This window comes from Solanum pennellii, chromosome 11 (genome assembly GCF_001406875.1).
Source record: "Solanum pennellii chromosome 11, SPENNV200".
Taxonomy (NCBI): Eukaryota; Viridiplantae; Streptophyta; class Magnoliopsida; order Solanales; family Solanaceae; genus Solanum; species Solanum pennellii.
In genome coordinates this window covers 9,083,972-9,093,293 of record NC_028647.1, presented here as the reverse complement: position 1 = coordinate 9,093,293, position 9,322 = coordinate 9,083,972, and the positions used below count along the sequence as shown (strand labels likewise).

General features: G+C 35.7%; 1 pseudogene; it reads left to right on the top strand.

The window, feature by feature from the left end:
- LOC107003625 overlaps positions 1–1,407 on the top strand; it is a 3,598-nt pseudogene extending 2,191 nt beyond the window's left edge.
- The last annotated feature ends 7,915 nt before the right edge of the window (positions 1,408–9,322 follow it).

Genomic DNA, 9,322 nt, shown 5'->3' with positions numbered 1-9,322 from the left:
TGTTTTCTGGGATTCATACTTGTAGGATTGTTAGTAATTCTTTGTAGAATATGTACTCTGCTACTTGTCTTACATTGGATAATGGTTCTGATTGTGCTTTAGTTTAAAGGGTGTTTAGAACTATGCATCAAAGAAATGTTGTTGCGTGGATTACTATTTTTTCATGGTATGTGAAAAGGAAGAGGTTTTCGGAAGCAGTGAGGTGTTTTGTTATGATGATGAGATAAGGCATTAAGCCAACTGTTAGTTTTATTAATGTTTTTCCTACTGTATCAGAAATAAGGGATGTTAGAGTTGCTGATGTTATTTATGGGTTGCTTGCGAAATTGGGTAATGCATATGTAAATGACTTGTTTTTTGTTAGTGCTGCCATTGTTATGTATGCTGAGCTTGGTTGCGTTGATTTGATGACCAGAATATTTGAGAATACTTGTGAATGAATTACTGAGATCTGGAACTCTATGATTAGCGGGTACATTTAGAACAAATTTCCTTTTAAAGCTGTTGATCTCATCTTTTAAGCTGTAGAAGCAGAGGATGTTGTTACTACTGATGATGTGACATTTGTATCTGCTCTTAGGGCAACTTCACAGTTGCAGCATTTGGAGTTTACACAGCTACATGCATGTCTGATAAAGAAATGCACGAATTCACAAGTTATTTCGCTTAATGCTATGATAGCACATATTCTAGGTGTAACCATGTTCTACTCTTTACGGCAGAATGCTTTAGAACCAGATGCTGTTACCTTTGTAGCAGTCCTGTCTACTTGAAGCTACACCGGATTGGTTGCTACAGGCCTTTAAATATTTGAGCTGATGGGTGAAAAATCTGGGATTCAGCCATCAGCAGAGCGCTATCCTTGTGTGGTTGACATGTAGGGAGAGTTGGACGGTTGGATGAAGCTCATAATTTTTCTGAACTGTTGGGTGTTGAGGGTAATGTCTTGGGAAGATGGGAATCATTACTTGCAGCCTGCAGAGTGCATAGAAACTTTGATATGGGGAAAATTGTTTCCAGTAAGCTGCTTGAATTATAAATGATATAATTACTTGTTATCATATTCTACTTTCAAATATATTATGCAGAGGAAGGAAACTGGCAGTCTGTCGATAACGTCAGAAGAGGGATGCACAAAGTGGGATTGTCAATGGAGGTTGTCTGTAGTTGGATTGATACTTCTGGATATCCGCACTGTTTTGTATCTAAAGATAGGAAGCATCCTCAGTACTACATGATATATGATGTGTTGGGATATTTAACCATCAATATGAAGGATGCTGGCGCCTGGCTATAAGACTAAACTTGAACTAATAGAAGAGTGTATCTATGGGCTAGAAGATTAAAAAGCTATCACTTCTCCCACTATGTTGTTGTTCTCCCACTATTTACCTTTGTATTCATGATATTTTTGGACAGTATTTTACTAGAGCTCATATGACTGTGGTTAATCAATGACCAGCTCCTTTGAAACTCGAGGTAATTAAGTTGTGTTTTAGCCTTTTTTAGTACAATTTTTCTTATGAATTATGCCTTTTTACTTTGTAAAGATACTCAGATGTAGGATATTCAGCTAGTGAAATGTATGTATATTTCTTTATTAATACAGATCAGTCAAGACTATCCATTTTACCTTTTTGATGGGAAATGAGGAGTCCTAGATAGCAAAAAAGGGTCTTATCCAAGATGACAACTTCTATCAAGCTGTCTGATTGACTGAAGCACATTTAAATTAGGTGACCAGTTCTTTCCTTTGAATACTTATACTTGTCCTGCAGGTCGCCTTTTAAACGTTTATACTAAAGATTTTCTTTGATATAGTGTTTGCAAGTTCATGAGTGTTTTTATATTGGAGCCAAATGGCATTAATAACACTTGTTAAGGTTGGTCCAGATAACTATTAATATGTCTGCTAAGGTTGGTTCAATTAGTGGGACATTATAGTTCATCTTTCAATAGCATGATTTCAATATATACTTTTGTTGTGTATTTTCCATATTGGCTTATCAAACCTCTAAGAAGTACTTAGGAAATCATTAAGAACCCCTAATAGCTTGGCAACCACCTCACTTTCACAATCATTCAATGCTCTCCTAAATACTAGATTCCAACCGTCTTGACTCCAGGCTTGTTCCACAGTGTCATTGTTCTGCATACTCAATGTATATAGAAGAGGTAATAGGTTTCTCAAACTCTCTTCTCTATCTATATTTCATTCAAGAACTCTTTCTTCCTCCCATCCCTTACACTAATACATATGTTGTTTTTGAAATGTGGCAATAGTCTTCTAATGGTCTTCCAGACACTGCACCCAAATGGTGCCCATCACCACTTGAGTTGTCCAACGGTTAAATAAACCATACTTTCCTGATATAAATATCTTCTATAAGGCTCTATATTCTATACAGAATGTCCATAGCCACTTTTGGAGTAAGCTACTGTTTTATAGACTTAGGTCCTTCAATCCTAGCCTCCTTGGTTTTTGCTAAGTGTGAGAGTATCCCACTTCACCAAGTTGTAGCCTTCCCTTTCCTTGTTTCCTTGACAAAGAAAAGATCTCCTGAGCCTATTTATTTTCTTCTCAATGTTCTTGGGGACTGGAAATAAACTCATCATATAAGTAAATGATCCATCTAATACTGATTTGATGAAGGTCACCCTACCACCTAGGGACAAATACTAGCTTCTTCACCGGGCTTGTTTCCTCCCTCATCTCTCCAACACCATATTGCACACTTCCAGCTCTTTGTTCTTAGCACCCAAAGGTAGTTCCAGATATTTTAGATATCTACCTAGCAACTTAATGTCTCAACTAGCCCAAGAAAATTGTCAATTTGGTTGATATGGAGGAGATGACTGTTCAGCCAATTGACACGGAGGCTTGAAATGCTCTACTAATTAGTGAGTATAGCCCTGATGTGTCTAATTTTTGCCTCCTTTGCCTCATAGAATATAAGAGCATCATCAACATAGAATAAGTGTGTGATCTCCAGCTCCTTCCCTCTCCCAGCAAGTGCACTAAATCCTCTCCCACCCATTAGTCTCTGCCTTCCTGATTCAACCCCTCCATGGCTATTAAGAATAGGAATAGGGATATGGATCTCCCTGTCTAAGACCTCTCTGAGATTGGAAGAATCCTTCAGCGTTTACATTTATGAGGAGGGAAAACTTCACACTTGAAATGCAGTTATTGATCCAGCCAATCCACTTGCTATCAAACCCCATGTCCTTTAGTTTTTTTAGAAGGCAATTCCAATTAACATGGTCATAGGTTTTCTCAATTTCTAGCTTGCATAGACTCCTAGGTTCTTTCTGCTTTACCCTGTAGTTAACCATTTCATTAGCCAACAATCCTGCATCCATTATTTGCGTGTATCTTAAAAAAAGCCATTTGGTGTTCATATCGACCAATTTCACTATCACTGTCTTCATTCTCTCAGTTAGCAACTTGGAGATGATTTTATAGACTACTCCTATCAAACTGATAGGTCTAAAGTCTTTAGCTCAATTGCATCAGGTTTCTTTGGGATTGAAGCGATCAATGTAAAATTAAATGATTTCTCAAACGCACTCTTCTGATGGGAATTTTTCGTACTCAACATTCAGTCCTCTTTCAAAATATCCCAACATTTCTTGAAGAAATCCATAGTGAAGTCATCAGTGTCTGGTGCTTTGTCCTCATCATACTGATTGATGATCAATAACACTTCCTCTTCTGGAAATGGTCTCTGTAACCATTCATTTTCTTCTATAGACTGTTGGACATCCTACAAAATCAAAAGAGGGTCTCTAGGATTCAAGTTCTAGTGTGGCTTTAATACATATGACATGGCAATAGAGGAGGTTGCTTTAATGGTTCCAAATCCCACAATGTTATGTGTTGAGCCATCAACTACCATTACTTGAGAGGGTGCTTTTTGTGATCGAAAGGTAGAAAATATATTAAGATTACGTGTTATGTAATTACTAGTACGTGTATCAATTACCCAGTTGTTCAAAGAGGAGACTGCATATGCTTTTCTTGGATCAACAAGGGTAGTAACTGAAGTGAATTCTTTAAGGGATTGTTGATACTGAGAGGACAACGCAAACTCATTCGCTGAAACCAAAATTGTCTTACCCTCGTAATTTATAGCCATATTTCCTCCTTTCAATTGTTTGAGTTATAGTTTCAACTCAAAATACCCAAAATCTTAATATAGAAGAATCTAACAAACACAAACAATACCAACAGTTACAATCCAGTACTGAAAAGGCAATTTGTTAATATCAAGGCATGTAAAATTTTATGGGATTAAGCCGATACAAAATTTGAACAAGTTATAAATTCAAGACATATTGACCCAAGTGAACATTTTGGGTTAATAAAGCCGGAATAATTATTTAAGTCAAATTACATGACTTAAGTTGGGCTAGGTTGGGCCTCTACAAAATGGTCCACCCACATGTTTTAAGCCCAAGGGTCCATTAGGATTACTTGGAAGCTACCCTAAAACCTTTCATCCATGCCTAAATAAAACAAAAAGGCTATATATTCTCTTTGGAGGCATTTTGAAAATTCTATAATATCTTGGAAGATTCTAAGATGGGATTGGACAAAGACTAGAGAGTGCTCAACTGGAACAACGACCAACAAAGACCGAGTACTTAGATAAATGGTTCTTCCCCTTCTCCTTTAAGGCTTTAGGCTAACTGTTTGGAGGGAGGAAAGAAAGACGTCCTCACCTTCTCTAGTGATAGTGAGAGCAATTTGAGTATCCCTCGTGCACCTCCTTTTGTAGATCGAATCTTAATGAGTGGAAACAAGCAACCTTACTAAAAAGGTGCTTTTGAGTATAAGGTCGACTTTTAAGCCAACCCTTGGTATAGGTTGGGCACTGAGATTTTCCTTATTAGCCTGTCGGCTTAAATTATTGGACATTGACAAACAAAAACTTTCTATAAATTAGGTCTAGTTCTAGTGATTAGTAGGAGGTTTTATTGAGTAATTATGCATATATTTTTTTCCAACTAATTAAGTTTCGAGTCCATATTTATCTTTACTTGGCTTATTAGGTTCCACATGCTTGCTTACAAGCTGCTTGTGTCAATTTAATGTGAATTATTTTCCTTCAGTTGTCACAAGGGACAAAGGGCATAACAACATCTTATTTTTTGAGTTATTGTCTTTTCGGATAAGAAATAATTTTACTAAGAGTTAATGGTCAAAAACACATCCAAACTATCACATTTTGCGAGTTTCATAACCCAACTAATCATTGTTCGCTTTACCTACCTAAACTATCACCCTTGTTGTATTAAAACTCACCTTTGTGCTGGGTGGTTCATTTGTGAACATGCAGGGTATAGAATGGTTGTTATTATCTGAAGACAATATGTTTAAGTGAGTGATAAATAATAAAGTCATATGGTATATTTATTTTCAATTAGATGAAATACTTGTAAGCACCGTTTGACTTAGCTACAAGTTACTTATAAATATCTCCCAACTTTTATGAAGACTGTTAGAATAGGAATAAGTTTATATAATCCTATTGGAATAGGAATAGGTTTATACAATCCTATTAGAATAGGAATATGTTTATACAATCTTATTAGAATAGGTATACTAAATAGTATTCTATTTGGTAAAGGATTGTAATATAGGGTCTATAAATAGGGTCTCAATGTAATAATATAGACACAACAACAAGTCAATAATATTCTTTTCTTATATTTCTCACATGGTATCAAAGCCTCTACGACCTTGGTAAACAATCAAAGAGCTTGCGCTGCCGGCGGGTGGCTATTATCCATATATGCCGCCCGTCCGGCTAATGATTATGTTAGCAAAAGTTGGGTCACCGTGTATTTTTTGGTGATTATTTTTTCATTCTAATTTGTGTAGCACCGTGCCATCATTTCGGTGACTACTTTCTTATATCTAATTTGTGTAGCACTGTGCCATCATTCTCGTGACTACTTTTTCATATTTAATTTTTGTAGCACCGCGTCATCATTCCGGTGACTACTTTTTTTCATATTTATTTTGTGTAGCACTGTGCCATCATTCCAGTGACTACTTTTTCATATATAATTCGTGTAGCACCGTGCCATATTTTTGGTGACTACCTTATTTTTGAATATCTGATTTGCGTAGCACCGTGCATCTCCTTTGACTACTTTTCATATTTAATTTGTGTAGTTTAGTGGATTTTTCCTAACTACTTTCTCATATCTGAGTTGCGTAGCACCGTGTGTCTTTTTGGTGACTCAGATTTTATTTGCGTGGTTCCATTCGTCTTTCCAGTGACTCCTCAAATCTGATTTGCGTAGGGTTGTGCCATCATTGCAATCCTACCTTTATAATTACTATTTTTCATTAGGGTCATGCCATCATTCAGACCCTACCAATATTATTTCTCTTTTTCAATGGGGTTGTTCCATCAATTCAAACTATCCTATATAATTTCTCTTCTCTAGTTGGGTCGTGACATCATTTCGACCTACCTATATAATTTTATTTCTTAGATTATGACCACTTTTAGCCATTGAATCTAATACTCCGACATATGAGCATGTTCCAGCCAATTTTTCAGTGACTTGTTTAATATTGACTCTTCTATTGATTCCAACATGATCCATATACTTTATACTAAGTTTTGAGCACTTTGTTGCTCGGGGGGAGTTTAGTAGCCTTGTATGTTGATTATGTGAGTCACCCTATTGTCTGAAGCAATCATTGCAATGTTTGGTTTGGGAATTTAAACATTGGAATTTTATCTCTGTGTTTACTGACATTATGTGTCAAATCTAGTATTTAATGAGAAACCAAGCACATTGAGATTGACTGTCAATTTTGTGAAGTCGGATGATCAACTTGCAGATATTTAGTAGTCTTGTATGTTGATTATGTGAGTCACTCTATGGTCTAAAGCAATCTTTGCATGTTTGGTTTGGAAAGTTCAACACTGGAATTTTATCTCTCTGTTTACTAACATTATGTGTCAAATCCAGTATTTAATGAGAAACCAAGCACATTGAAATTGACGGTCAATTTTGTGAAGTCGACTGATCAGTTTGCAGATATCTTACCAAGCCCCTCATCGGTGCTTGTATTAATTACATTTGTAACAGCTAGGTACATGAATTGTATGCACTAGCTTGAGGGGGAGTGTTAGAATAGAATTAAGTTTATATAGTCCTATTGGAATAGAATAGGTTTATACAATCCTATTAGAATAGGAATATGTTTATACAATCTTATTAGAATGGGAATATGTATACTAAATAGTATTCTATTTGGTAAATGATTGTATTATAGGGTCTATAAATAGGGTCTCAATGTAATAATGTAGGCACAACAACAAGTCAATAATATTCTTTTCTTATATTTCTCACAAAGACCAAATACACCTATGACATATATGAAGATGTAGTCTATCCACCTAGAAATATATATAAGATGTTTAGAAGCACACCGACGTGATCATTGAGAAATAAGAAATTTTGAAATTTCAGTCGTGCAATCAAATACAAGAAATGATATAAGCATCAATTCAGAAGCACCTTTTCACCATTTTACATCTAGAAGTGATATATACATCAATTTAGATTATTAATTTTGGTTTTGCTTTTTAATATAATTAGGTAATGTGACATATCCAGACTCGATGACATTGATATCTTCAATTAATACATTCAATGATCCTTAGTATCATTAGTCGATTTTTCAGGAAGCGCTTTTGTTATTTCCTCCAATAGATTGTTGTTATCCTTGTTGATCGCAAGAATATTCTCAATGATTTTATCCTCCTCCTTAGTCCAAAAGGAGTTATTGCATGTCCAATCAGTGTTCATTTTCTTTTCGATCTACAAGGAAAGCTCAAACATGAAAAATGTAAGCTCTTAAAGAGGATTCAGAAAACAGACAAGTGTTAATATATGACAAAAAATTGTCATAAATATTGGGCATCTAAAGTAAGATTTTTTGTAACCCCTAACACTTAGTAATAACAATCGCAACAAGACACTTTCTTTTAAATCAGTTATGGATACTAAGAAAATAATGAGTGACTAGTAAAAGGAACAAACATGAAGATACATGTGTTATACTACCCTACAAGTCTCGAGAGATATGGAGCAATTATGAAAGCATTTGCATTTTTTACCTTTTCTATCGATCGGAAGGTTTTATAACAAGAAAGAAGAGTAAAAGAAGAAAACTATTTGTCTCAAGATAAGAAAAAATTATATCATTGTGTATATATATTTTTGTTCTTGCTAGTGATGCAAAAAAAAAGATCTATGGCCTTGTACCACATAATGGGAAAGAAATCCTGCCAATCCAACATATGCTATCAAAAGAAAAAGAAAAAATGAATGTTGAAAATCACTCAAGAAATGATATGGAGGGACTAAATGATATGTTGAATTTCGCTCAAGAAAAGTCGTGGCTGAGAGGTTTTAGGGTATCCAGTAGAGTGGGGGCTGATCTGGAGATTAGCCACTTAAAACATGAAGTCTTGTCTTCGGTGATGCTAACAAGAACCAACTCAAGATTTAAGGGTAATCTTCGTTCTTTTTTAAGCTATCTCTAGGATTTTGGGCAGAAGGACAGGATATCTACCAACTACATATTTGGGGATGCCCTCGGGAGCCAAAAGCAAATCTGTAGGCATTTGGAATGGGTGATTGAAAAATGTGAAAAAAGGTTGGTGAATTGGAAGTTCCAGTACCTTTCTTTAGGAGGAAGATTAACACTCATCCATAGTGTTTTAGACTCTATGCCTACATATATGATGTCACTTTTCCCTATTCCTGATGGTGTTATTCACAGACTTGATGCTTTGAGGAGGAATATCATGTGGGAAGGAAATAGTGAAACCAAGAAATTCCACTTGGTAAAGTGGGATACTTCGATTAAGAGTAAATATGTTGTGGGGATGGGGATACGGAATTTAAAAATTCAAAATCAGTGTCTTATGATGAAGTGGCTACGGAGATTTGCTTAAGTTGTGGAAAGATGTAATACAGGCTAAATATGAAATGGAGGATCTCTGGATAACTTAAACGGTCACTAGCACTTACGGATCATGTCATTGGAGAGCCATCAGAAAACATTGGTCAAAGCTCAGAGAAAACTGCAATATTTAATTTGGGAATGGTAGGAAAGCCTCTTTTTGGGAAGATAGATGGCTAGAACAAGTATCTTTAAAAACCATGTTCTCGGATATTTTCACCCTAAACCAGCAAAGAGCCACTAAAGCAGAGATGTGGTCAAACCAAGAGTGGAATCTGAGCTTTAGAAGACCTCAAAATGACTGGGAGATCCAAAGGTTGG